This window comes from Eumetopias jubatus, unplaced genomic scaffold (assembly GCF_037043125.1).
Source record: "Eumetopias jubatus isolate StellerSeaLion01/CBP00866 unplaced genomic scaffold, mEumJub1_p1.0 scaffold_5, whole genome shotgun sequence".
Classification (NCBI taxonomy): domain Eukaryota; kingdom Metazoa; phylum Chordata; class Mammalia; order Carnivora; family Otariidae; genus Eumetopias; species Eumetopias jubatus.
Window position 1 is genome coordinate 32,413,017 of NW_028274811.1, and position 11,371 is coordinate 32,424,387.

Below are 11,371 nucleotides of genomic sequence, written 5' to 3' on the forward strand. Positions count from 1 at the left end.
GTCAGAGACAGACAAATACCATATGATTTTACTCATATGTGGAATTTAAGAAACAAAACACATGAACAAAGAAAAAAGAAACAAACAAAAAAACAGACTCTCAAACACAAAGAACAAACTGAAAGGTTGTCAGAGGGGAGGTGGGTGGGGGGATGGGTGAAATAGGTGAAGGGAATTAAGAGTACACTTGTCATGATGAACACGGAGCAGTGTATGTAATTATTGAATCACTACATTGTACACCTGAAATTAATATAATACTGTATGTTAATTATACTTGAATTTTAAAAAAGAATACATGTATATAAAAGGCATAATACTTGGCCTTATTCATTCATTCACTACACTTTTATTGATATCCTCTTGTGTGCCAGACACTATTCTAGGTAATCAGGATTCAGCAGTGAATTAGCAGAAAAGGTCCTGTTTAAGGACCTAATGTTCTAGTGGGAGATACAGATAGAATGCAAGGAAATAATATAATTTCAGGGAGTGAAACTCTTGTTATGGAAAAAAAAAAACAGCAACAGAGCTCCTTGGAGAAATGGCTAATTCTAGAGCTGGGGCAGAAAATATATAATATAAGCCTGGAGCATCTTGCAGTGTCAGAAAGAAAGTAAGGGCTCAAACAAAAACCCAGTGATGGAAGTATATCAAAGGGACATAGCTAAGTGAAAGAGCTCCCAATAACAAAAAGGGGAAAGATTTGAGCAAAAAAATAAAGCTTACCGGATTGTAACCTGACTGTAAAATAAGTAATTATGAGCTCATACTGATATAAATTAACTGACTAAATAAACAAATAAATGGAGAAGAGACAAATCCCCTTTACAGGATTCCAAATAATGTATGGAGATACTCTGCCTTCAAGGATTCCTTAAATGTGGACTGTACATAGTGACTTCATTCCAAAGAGTATGGTAAGGAAGGAGGGCAGGGATGGTGGAAGAGTAACTTGATAGTGGAGAAACCCAGCAAACTTAAACTCAATCAGGGTTAACATCAATAGAAATAAACCATGTCAATTGATAAGATATAGTGAGAATGGCACTTCTATAGTCTTCCTCCCAAAAACATGTGACCCTAATCTAATCATAGGAAAAACCCAGACAAATCCCAATTCAGGGACATTCTACAAAATACCTGGCCAGTAATCTTCAAAAACAAGGGAAGTCTGGGGGCGCCTGGGTGGCTCAGTCGTTAAGCATCTGCCTTCGGCTCAGGTCATGATCCCAGGGTACTGGGATCGAGCCCGACATGGGGCTCCCCGTTCAGCGGGAAGCCTGCTTCTCCCTCTCCCACTCCCCAGGCTTGTGTTCCCTCTTTTGATGTCTCTCTCTCTCTCTCTCTCTCTCTCTCTCTCTCTCTCTGTTAAATAAATAAATAAAATCTTAAAAAAAAAACAAGGAAAGTCTGAGAAACTGTCATTGTTAAGAGGAGCCTAAGGAGACATGACAACTAAATGAAATGCAGCATCCTGAACAACAAAAAAAAAAAGGTCATTAGGTAAAAATCTGAATCAAATATGGATTTTTGTTAATAATAATATATTAGAATTTGGCTCAACAGGTGTGACAAATGTACCATACTAAAGGAAGATGCTGGTAACGGCAGGGCGGGAGGGGGACTGGGTATGTGGTATAGGGCAATTCTGTAGTGGCTTTGCAACTTTTCTATAAATGTAAAAGTATCCTAAAATAAAAGCTGACACTTGAAAGTGTTAGTGCCAAGGAAGCCAAGTGGAGAAAGTGTTTCAAAAGGAAGAGTGGGACCAAGTAGGTCAAATGCTGCTGAGACACAGAATAAATGACTACTGAAAACTGACAATAGGATTTGGCAAATGGCTTCAAGTTGCTTCTTATGCAAGGGAGGAGCTAAGAAAAGTGAGGAAGAAGGGGCACCTGGCTGACTTGTCGGAAGAGCATGCAACTCGCGATCTCAGGGTTGTAAGTTCAAGCCCCATGGTGGGTGTGGAGAGTACATAAAAATTAAAAAAAAAAAAAAGAAAAGAAAAGAAAAGTGAGGAAGAAAAGAGCCACCAGTGTTGCTCTGGGGGGCGTGGGGGGGGGCGGGGAACAAGCCAGATGTAATCCTTAACCAGGCTGTCTCGGAATAGGGATGGGAATGTTTTGAAAGAAAGATGAAAACCTTTAGGTTGCCAACATCGGATACTTGTATCTCAGGCCACCAGCCCAAACGGGACAATTACTAAATCTTCACACTGGAAAGATCATCACTAAACACAAAAATCTCTCTGTGTCTTCCAGGGAAGTACACCTAAAGTTGCAAAGAGAAGGGCTTGCAGGCTAAGGGACCATCCCAGGATTTTATTTCTTCATTCATCAAATATTTATGAAGGCCCTGCTGTGTGCCAGGTAGTCTAGGCTCTATGAAAACAGCATAGAACAAAACAGACAAAACTGCCCACCCTCGGGAGCTGTGTCCTTGCACTTTCCTCTAGTCTTTGTGCCCAGAGGCCCTGAAACCATAGGGCAGAGCTGTGCCCTGATCTGTGCCATTACTCCCTGAGCCTTGGTAGGACAAATAAAACTCTCCCTTTCAGAATAAAGTAAAGAGATCAGCACCTTTGGCACAGGGCAAATTTTCCCCAGGGCCAAACCCAGGCTGAGAGCAGAGGCCCCACATCTGGAGTGCCATTAGTTTGGATGTCACTGCAATTATCACGTTGGCTGCAGACAAAGCCGAGTCACAACTGAGGACAGGATTTTAAATCACGACTTTCCAGAGTCTCATTAGGTAATTGATGCTGATCACATTGCTTAATGGGGACCCATAAAATGGTTGCTATTTATATTGCAAAGGGCAGAGAAAAGGCTCAACTAGCCAGATAATTGATGGATGATAGGAGCAACTAGGGTGAAGGGGTGGGAAGAGACAGGGAAACCTGGTAAAGTTTCCCTGCCTCTGGATTTTAGCTTCTTAGTGTTGATGATTGTTTGGCCGGATTCAGAAAAGACTGTGCCCAGGTCTTCACAAAGCCCAGAGCTGCTCTTCCCAGGAGCCACGACTGAGATAAGAATTGTGATTTAATAGGATTTTCTACAGCAGGCTAAATCGTTTGCTAAATGAGCAATTTCAATCATCCCTTTTCCAACCACGAGGAGGGAATTAAGCTCGCTTCTCCAGTCTGTATCCCCACCTCCCATATCCTCACTGCCTCACCAGCTCTTAGTAAGAAGGATGGTCTGGTTGAGATACAGAAAATACAGATTGGAGGGTATGTGCTATGGTGAGTGCTGTGAATTGTGTAAGATGGATGAATCATAGACCTGTACCCCTGAAACAAATAATACATTATGTTAATAAAAATAAACAAATTATTTAAAAAAAAAAAGAAGAAGAAGAAGGTACAGATTGTAGCAAGACACTTTGGGCCCAGCTAAATTCACCAGATGACGAGGCTATAAGAGAGTTACAACCCCATTCCCCACCTTGCATGCCCCAAAGCACCCATGGAGACCCAGGCACACCTTCCATACACCAGTCTCCCCAGAACTGAGGTCCCAGGGCAGGCTAATTTCCCTAATACTCACCAAGAATGGGCTGTAGCACTTCTTACTGCAGAAAAGAGGGTAGGGATGAGATTTTCATTTCTTTCCATTAAAGACTTGGGGTTTTTCAACAGGAACTTCCATTAAATCCCACAAATGAAGGCATATAAGGCATCCTCATAACTTCCAGTTATATGGAAGAGATCTTAGGGGAAAAAATGATTTGGGGAAGGAAGAAGCTGTACTATTTACCAACATATGAACTGAAATTAGGTTAACGGAAGATGTGCCTGGTGATGAAGAATTCAGTGTTCCCAAGATTCTGCCTCTTGATTGGCCTGAGGCCTCCTCACATACAGATTCATTTCTACTTGTTCCATATGGATGACCACTCCTCTTCCTTAATTCTCTTCCCCCTTCCCTCTTTCTCTCACCCTCCCTCTCCCTTACTTTTTCTCTCCCCCTCTCCCTCTCTCTTTCTCTCTCTTTCTCCTCTTCAATGATTTTCCTGTCTCCTTTTGGACTGTAAATGATAGACGGTATGGTATTCCAACTAGGAATGAGGGCTTTCTCTCCAAATTGATGTAGAAATTCAACATGATCCCTATCAAAATCCTGGCTGGCTTCCTTGTAGAAATTTACAACTGATCCTAAAAATCACATAGAAATGCAAGGGACCCAGAATACCCACAGCAATCCTGAAAAGAGAGAACAACATCGGGAAGATCCACACTTTTCTGAATTGAAAACTTAAACAAATCTATAGTAATCAAGATAGTGTGGTCCTGGTATAAGGAAAGACATGTAGACCAATGCAATAGACTTGAGAGTTCAGAGTAAACCCTCACATTTATAGTCAGCTGATTCTATGTCAAGTCAATTTGATGGTGAAAAGACAGTTGTTTTAACAAATGATGCTGGGACAACTAGATATCCACATGTAAAAGAATGAACTTGGACCCCTTTCTTCATATAAAAAATGGATCATAGACTTACAAAGCTAAAACTATAAACTCCCAGAAAAAAATTAGAAGTAAATCTTTCCGACTTTGGGTTAGGGAAAGGCATCTTAGGTACGACAACGAAAGTACAAGTGACAGGAAAAAAAAAAAACTAAGCTGGACTTCATCAAAATTTAAAAATTTTGTGCCTCAAAGAATTCCATCAAGAAAGTGGGAGATAGGGCGCCTGGGTGGCTCAGTTGGTTAAGCGACTGCCTTTGGCTCAGGTCATGATCCCGGAGTCCCGGGATCAAGTCCCGCATCGGGCTCCCTGCTCAGCGGGGAGTCTGCTTCTCCCTCTGACCCTCTTCCCTCTCGTGCTCTCTATCTCTCATTCTCTCTCTCTCAAATAAATAAATAATTAAAAAATCTTAAAAAAAAAAGAAAGTGGGAGATAAAACACAGAATGGGAGAGAATATATATCTGAGAATTATATATCAGATAAGGAACTTAAATCTGGAATATAAAGAACTCCAAAGGGCTCCTGGGTGCCTCAGTCAGTTAAATGTCTGCCTCGGGCTCAGGTCATTATCTCTGGATGCTGGGATCAAGGCCCATGTTGGGCTCCCTGCTCAGTGGGGAGTCTGCTTCTCCCTCTCTGTCTGCTCCTCTCCCCTGCTCCTGCTCTCTCTCTCTCTCAAATAAATAAAAGAAAACCTTTTAAAAAAAATAAAGAACTCCACAACTCACTAACAAAAAGACAAAAAACCCGATTTTCAAATGGGCAAAGGATCTGAATAGATATTTCACTAAAGAAGATAGGCAACAAGCACATAAAAAGATGTTCAACATCATTCGTCATCAGAGAAATGAAAAACAAAACCACAATGAGATACTACTTCACACCACTGGGATGACTATAATAAAAAAGATAACAACAAATGTCAGATGGACGTGGAGAAATTGGAACCCTGATGCACCTCTGGTGGGACTGTAATATGCTACAGCTGCTTTGGAAAACAGTCTGGCATTTCCTCAAATGGTTGAACATAGAGTTACCATATGGTCCAGCAATTCCACTCCTAGACATATACCCAAGGGAACTGAAAACAGGTGTTCATACGAAAATTTGTACATGAACGTTCATAGCAACATTATTCATAACAGCCATAAAGGGGAAGCAATCCAAATTTCCATCAGTGGATAAATGGATCATACAACATGGTATGGCATGGTATTTCCATACAGTATCCACACAATGGAATACTACTATTCCATTTCATTAATGTTTATGGAATACTATTTGGCAATGAAAAAAATGAAGTACTGATAAATGCTACAAAATGGATGAAACTTAACATAAAGAAGTCAGTCACAAAGGCTACATATTGTGTGATTCCATTCATAGGGAATCTCGAAAGTAAGCAAATCCAGAGACACAAAAAGTAGACTTATGGTTGCCTAGGGCTGAGGATGTTGAGAGGATATGGATCGTGACTCCAAATGGGTATGGGGTTTCCTTTTCCAGGGATGAAAATGTTCTAGGATTAATTGTGGTAATGGTTGCACAACTCTATAAATATACCAAAAACCATTGAATTGTGCACCTTAAATGGGTAAATTATATAGCATGTAAATTACATCTCAATAAAGCAACAGGAAACTCAAAAATTAACTAAAATCTGATGAAATCAGAGAGGGAGACAAACCATAAGAGACTCTTAACTATAGAAAACAAACTGAGGAGGGGAGATGGGTGGAGGGATGGGGTAACTGGGTGTTGGGCATTAAGAAGGGCACTTGATGTAATGAGCATTGAGTGTTATATGCAACTGATGAATCACTAAACTCTACCTCTAAAACTAATAATACACTATATATTAATTAATAATACACTATATATTAATTAAATTTAAATTTAAAAAAGATATCTGTACCAGTGAAGCTGGTACAGGAGGTGGAGGCTAGGGCCTGCCTCCCTGGGCTGCCAATAGGTGAGCTGAACCTTAGAAGCACCTCCTCTCTCCCCTTATTCCTAGCTCCTCTCCACCCTTAAGCCTCAAGATTTTCTCCTTTTCCCTCCCATCAGCCCTCTTTTGGGGAACAGCCCAATGATCTGTGGGCAGAGCGTGACACCTCCATCACTCCTCCCTCTAATGACTCATTCCCAAGACTGGGGGTGGCAGGAAGTGCCAGAACCCCAGAGTTGCATCCTCATCCGGATTCTGGCAGCTTAGACACATCCTATCTTTTTCCCTCCTCCCCCCACCCCCGCCACCTCCCCCACTTCCAGCTCTGACTCCTGACATTTCTGCATAAGAAACACCCACCTCCCCAAAAACGCTTCTTGCCTTTCTATTGCCTCTTCTGGTCCCTCAACTCCAGCCTTCATGGGGCTGCTGAGTTTCCAAGAGAAGCAGGCACAACCCAGACCTAGGGACCCTTTCCTGCGGGAGGTAGCCAGGCAAGGTCTGTATCTCCATGGCCAGGCCTTGAGGAACAGGGCCTATGCTGTAGAAAGTATTCTAAGCAACACTTAAAACAACAACAAAATTATTTTACTACATGCTAAGTGCTTCAAAAGCTTTGTTTCATTTATTCCTCACAACAACTAGATGAAAAGATGCTATTATCACTGCCATTTGGCAAATGAGAAAAGTAAGAGAGAAATAATTTGGAAAGTAGCGGAATAGGGATCAAACCCAGGACTCAGATATTAGGATCTGAACCACCAGCCTCTTCTGCCTGCCTCTTTGGGGATGGAGGACAGTGTAGGCCTCCCCGAGCATAGCCTCTGTGTCATCTAGGGCAGCACATGCACCCCTGAGGCTCTCAGTACAGCTGCCCTGAGGTCTGGGGGGCTGAGGGCTTTGACCCTAGCCTCCCTCCTAGTTGCCCATGGCTCTTGTGGACCTGCCCCACTCTTTACTCCTCTGGTGGGCTATTCAGAGGATTTTCATCCCTTTTGAGAGCTTAACTTCCTATTAAATTCAGGGCAAACATCAATGTGATTCTGGGGTACCAGGGGGTACCTAGAAGGAGCGAAAAGGAGGAGCATTGCTTATAGGTTCAGGAGGCAGAAGGAGATTACAGAAACCCAAGCGTGGGGTCAGCCCAGGCTTGCAGAGAGAGCAGACATCTGTCACATGGAAGAGGCACAGAGATGGCCCACATGACAATAGAAATAATAATACCCTTGAATTATGTAGCACTTTAAAATTTCTCAGGCACTTTACAAACATTTGATCCTCCAGATGACCTCCTAGGACCCAAGGAGGAAGAAAGCATCTTTTATAAGCTGTCACCATCTGTCAAGTTTTCCCCCAGAGAGGAAAGGCAGAAGACAGGCAAGGCAGTGAGTGAGTTAACCAAACCTAAGCTCCAGTGGGTAATTGATAGTTTTTATGGTGTCTTTATCCTCAGACTCCTCAGATATCATATTTCCACTGGATTACCACATTTACATAACTGCAGGGTGAGAGACCCTGATAAATCTTCTCTGCATGGGGATGAATACAGTGGAAATGTACTTTGTTGACAGCGATTTGTTTTACTACAATACTGCCCTTCAATTTAGGGAGGAAAGAGCAAGTCTATTGCCTTATGAAGGGAGGGTAGAAAGGAGAGAAAGGAGAAAGGGAGGGAGGAAGATGAGAGATCTGGAAAGAGGGGGATGAATGAGAGAGGAAGACACAGGAAGAAAGGGAGAGCTTTAGGCAAAGTAGAAGGAGATGGAAGGAAGGAAGGAAGGAAGGAGGGAGGGAGGGAGGGAGGGAGGGAAGGAAGGAAGAAAGGAAGGGAGGGAAGGAGGGAGGAAGGAAGGAAGGATGGACGGATAACACCAATGAGAACTCACTCTGTGCCAGGTACTTTGCTAAGCGTTTCCATGGATTAATTCCGCTAATCCTCACAGCAACCCAGTGAGGACAATCAGGTTAATATTGCCATTGCACAGATGACAACACCCCATCCCGTTACACCCGTTTTATTTTGCCACTATCTACAATGGGCTTATTAACTCACTTATGTGCTTCTTGCCTTGTTCACAGCCTTTGAGCAGTTTCTGACCTGAAGTAGGTTCTTAATAAGAATACTTGTTGAAGGAACAAAGGGATGAGAAGCTGCTGGGGAGTGAGCCCCCACCTCCCGCGCAGGATGATGTGATGGGGAGGGTGGACGGAGGGCAGGTGCTGGAGGTGTTCTCTCTCTCTCCACAGACACAGAGGGAACTGTTATCAGCTGATGTGTATTTAGTGAGGAAAAACCCATTATCTCCTCCATCCTTTTCAGTTGTTTTCTTCCTCTTTCTCTTTCTTTCTTTTCTTTTCTTTTCTTTCTTTTTTCTTTTCTTTTCTTTTCTTTCTTTCTTTCTTTCTTCTTTCTTTCTTTCTTTCTTTCTTTCTTTCTTTCTTTCTTTCTTTCTTTCTTTCTTTCTTTCTTTCTTTCTTTCTTTCTCTTTTCTTTCTTTCTTTCTTTTTCTTTCTCTCTCTCTCTCTCTTTCTTTCACTTCCCTCAGATCTTGTGCCCCTTCCCATCCCACAATCAATTCAGCATCCGCTAATCATCTCCTCAAGTTCTGTCTCACTCTCATTCTTGTTCTTTTTGCTTCCCAGCTTGCTTCTCTTTCCCATACCTCTCTTGAGAGAGAGCTCATCCAACTAAATGGCGATTGGTGATTTCAGAAGGCAACTTTCATTGCTGGAAGTCCAGGCTTGTACCAAAGCCTTCCCCCTGCAGAGGGCATTTTTCTCCATCTATAAAATGGACAGAGTTTTTTACAGGGTTTTTGAACCACTGCTGGTGGGCCTATGAGGGAGGGGTCTCAGAACCACAGCACTGACCTTCCCACATCCTTATCCAGGGAAGCCTTGCCAAAGCCTTGAGACCACTGGCATCCAATTACCCAACAGAGAGCTATTTCCTCTCTCACAGTGTGTGCTATTTAATGCAACTTGCAATAAATATAAATCAGAGGATAATAAGCCTCACTTTCCCTTTGTCTTTAGGGTTTTGAAAACTCCTCAATCCATTAAATAGCAGTGCTTGCTGAAGGTTTAAATGGCAAGACCACAGGATAAGTGTACGAAGACCATGTCTCCACAGGGTTGGTAGTATATCAGAGTGGCTGGGAATGTGGGCCTTGAGATTCAAACAGCTTTGAGTTTGGAGTCTGCCTTCTGTATGAATAGATAATAGGTGACAAGGGTGGAAATTGGGTGTCAGATGAGTCCTTTGGTACATTCCCCAAATCAGTCGTTCCTCCTAGACCCACCAGAGCCTCCTATACCAAATCAGTTGTAGCATTTGGCCAGCCAAATTGGAATTATTTCTTGCAGCAATGTTCAACCCACCAGACTGAGCTCCTCAAAGTCAAGAACTCAGTTTTTTCTTTGTATCCCTAGAGCCAGGCCACATGCTGGACATGAAAGAAGGACATTGTACAGACCTTCATTTTCTTTCACACAATGGAAGGTACTCGTTTTCTTCCTCAAGATACTGCTATTCCTTAAGACTTTGATATGCTTAGCACCTACTGTATGCCAGGCACCCTAATGATGTTATCTTCTTTAGTCCTCATAATGGCCCTTGAGTTAGGGATTGAGACAATAAGCATTATCTCTCACCTGGATTATGGAAAGAGCCTCTTTCCGGAAGAACTCTGAGTTCTTCCTCATCTGATACCCAACTTCTGCTCTTCCTATCAACAGGGTATGCACACAGCAGACAGAATGATCCTTTTAAAATCATGTCATTGTGGGGTGCCTGGGTGGCTCAGTCGTTAAGCCTCTACTTTCGGCTCTGGTCATGATCGAGCCCCGCATCGGGCTCCCTGATCGGTGAGAAGCCTGCTTCTCCCTCTCCCACTTCCCCTGCTTGTGTTCCTGCTCTCGCTGTGTCTCTCTCTGTAAAATAAATAAATAAAATCTTTAAAATCATGTCACTGTTCTGCTCAGAACACTTCAATGGCTCTCCATTTCCCTCAGCATAAAATCCAAATCCTTACGACGTTCTACAGCACCCTACATTACCTCCCTAACCCCCAGCCCACAAACTTAATGACCTCATGCCCTACCACGCTCCCCCCTTGCTGCCTCTGGTAAGCCACACCGGCTTCCTGACATACTTCTCAAACATTGCTGTGTATACACCTGCCTCAGGCCCTTCCTGACTGTACCCTGTGCCTACAAAGCTTTATCTTGATCTCTCCATGGCTTGTTCCCTTGCTTATTTCAAGTTTTGTTCAAGTGTCACTGTGTCAGAGAAACCTTCCTTGAACCCCCTGTGGTGATTTTAAAATATGCCCACAAAATCTCTGATATTCCTCCCTTCAAGAGGTAGAACACAATCCTCCCCACCCCCTTGAGTGTTGGCTTGACTTAGTGTCTAACTCTTAAATAACAGAATACGGTAAAAGTAACAGCATGTGACTTCTAAGACAAGGTCATAAGAGGTTTTGTGATTACCTTAGTCTGGTAATGAGACATCATCAGGCAAATGCAAATTCAGGGACATTCTACATAATACCTGATCAGTACTCTTCAAAATTGTCAAGATTATGAAAAACAGTGCCTGCTTCGGCAGCGCACATACTAAAATTGGAACGATACAGAGATGATTAACATGGCCCCTGCACAAGGAGGACACACAAATTCATGACGGGTTCCATGTTTTTACCATCAGGGAAATGCAAATCAAAACTAGAATGAGCTATCACCTCACACCTGTCAAAATGACTAAAATCAACAACACAAAAACAACAGGTGTTGGCAAGGATGTGGAGAGAGAACCCTATTCACTGTTAGGAATGCAAAACTGGTGCAGCCACTCTGGAAAACAGGCTGGAGGTTCCTCAAAAAGTTAAAAATAGAACTACCCTAGGGCGCCTAGGTGGCTCAATTGGTTGGGCGACTGCCTTC

General features: G+C 42.7%; 1 non-coding gene across 1 annotated transcript; it reads left to right on the forward strand.

The window, feature by feature from the left end:
* Window positions 1-11,020: 11,020 nt before the first annotated feature.
* On the forward strand, window positions 11,021-11,127 carry LOC114209642 (U6 spliceosomal RNA). Its single transcript, XR_003609374.2, has one exon. It is a non-coding gene; the product is annotated as a U6 spliceosomal RNA (small nuclear RNA).
* Window positions 11,128-11,371: the final 244 nt, after the last annotated feature.